Here is a 2,282-nt window from a genome sequence, read left to right as displayed (position 1 = left end):
CCAATGCCCGAACCGGGCACAGGAGATGCAACTCCGCCTCACTAGAATGAGGCGGGGTGTGAAAAGCCTTAAGCACAATATCCCTCGACCGAAAATAACTATTAATGTTCTCTGGGAGGAACGCAGGATTAGGTCTATGCAACGCAAATGAGCTGTCCTCGTTTAGCAACAAGCAACTCGGGCTGGCAGACAGAGCGGTTAGCTCACTGGCCCGCTTGGCAGAAACCAAGGCCAACAAGAGTGCCGTCTTAAAGGACAGGGCATCCAAAGGGGCCTGAGAAAGAGGCTCGAAAGGATCCCTGGACAATCCGCGCAACACGGTGGGGAGATCCCAGCGTGGTGTAAGCACGCGTGAAAACAGGCCTAACCCGTCTAGCCCCACGCAAGAATCTCTTGACCAGTGGATGGCTGAAGATCGGTCCACCATCACAGCCTGCATGGCCAGCCGAAACTGCTGGCCATACAATGTCGGGGTTTAACCGCCACTCGTATCGGCGGGGATCGCCGTGAGACATGAGGTCCGCCCCAAAGTTCTGGGCGCCCGCGATATGCAGGGCTCTCAGACTGAGGAGATACTGATGAGCCCAAAGCCAGAGCTCGACTGCCTTTCGGTGGAGAGCAGGGGAGCGGACTCCCCCCTGTCTGTTGATGTACGCCGCCGCCGACACGCTGTCTGTCCTGATCAGAACGTGGCGGCCACGCACCAGGTGAAAGAAATGCAACAGCACTTTCCTCACAGCGTCGAGCTCCAACACATTTATATGTGCTGCAGGGGGCGTGCGCCACTTGTCTCCGACCGAGTGAGAGAGGCACGTCCCTCGCCAACCCGTCAACGAGGCGTCCGTGAAGACCACTACGTAGGACGCCACCCTGCCCAGGGGAACACCCCTGAGAAGGGCAGGTTTTTTTTTATTTATTTTTTTATTCCAGGTCTGGCGACACCGAACGGGGAACGAGGAGCACCCTGAGCTTGTGTCGCCTGGGGTCCAACCGCTGGAGTCTGCGAATAAAAAGCAGACACAGGGGGACCACGGTGTGGGCAGCTGCCATCAGCCCTAACAGGCGCATGGTGGACAGTGCGGTCACGCAGAGCGCCGACAGAATGGTGTCTCGCCGAGGAGGCGAAAGCATCGCAGTCATGGCTGAGTCTAGGCAAAGCCCCAAGTAGACTCTGCCGGCTGGGGAGCGGGGAGCTCTTCTCCCAGTTGATGGCAAAACCCAGGAAGGAGAGATGGTTTATCACCAACATGGTGTCCCTTCTCGCGGCCTCCTCTGAGTTGCTCAGAATAAGCAGGTCGTCTAGGTAGAAGAGAATCCTCTTTCCCTGACGCCTGAGCGGTTCCAACGCCGTCTCCAGACAGTTTGAGAAGGTGGGCGGAGCCAGGGAGTAGCCGAACGGCAGACACTGGTACTCGTACGCCATCCCCATAAAGGCAAAGCGAAGAAACCTCCTGTGCGCCTGCCGAACAGGGACGTGGAAGTAAGCATCCTTGAGATCCAGGGATGTGAACCAATCGCCCTCTCTCACACACCGGAACAACGCTCCAGACAGTGAGCATTCTGAATTTCCTCGTGGCAACGAATCAGTTGAACACGCGAAGATCCAGAATAGGTCTCTTTTCCCCTGACTTCTTGGAAACCAGGAAGTAGCGGGAAGAAAAACCCTAGGTGAGACTCGTGGGGGGAAAAACAGTGATGGCCCCCTTCACCAAGAGACGGGCCACCTCTGCTGCCAGAGCCGTGCTCGCAGCCGGGTCCCGTAGCGTGGTCTCCACCAACCACAAAAAGGGTGGGGGACGACGCTTGAACTGTATGGGATGGCGGCCCCATCTCAACGTGTTGTCCAACCACGATGGTAGAACGCACCGCCAACAATCTGTCTCTGGAGACGGTCGGGGGGCAGCGGCTTTTCGTTAGGGCGCCATCCGGCGCCCGGACAGAGAAGCGCTGCCAGGGGAGGCTCCAGGCGAGGGATCCCCCTCGCCTGAGTATCGGCCCACCCGGGGCCTTCAGGGTCGAAGGGTCCCCACCGGCAGCAGTGAACAGGTACTGCACAGGCGGGAACAGGAGGCACTGGGTAGCCCGCCGGGAAGAAGATGGGGTGCGAAAGCACTCGCCCTGCATATCATCAGATACGGGGACGAGAGGCGGGGCCGGCATGGGAATCCCCTTGATGGCCGCCGCCTCACCCATGATCTCCCCAAAGAGATCGGCCATCCGGCGCGGTTTCTCACGTTGGACGGCGGTGGCGGTTGTAACCCGGGAGCGGGAAAAACCGGACG

This window comes from Gadus chalcogrammus, chromosome 16 (assembly GCF_026213295.1).
Source record: "Gadus chalcogrammus isolate NIFS_2021 chromosome 16, NIFS_Gcha_1.0, whole genome shotgun sequence".
NCBI classification, from domain to species: Eukaryota; Metazoa; Chordata; class Actinopteri; order Gadiformes; family Gadidae; genus Gadus; species Gadus chalcogrammus.
This window is presented reverse-complemented; position numbering follows the sequence as displayed.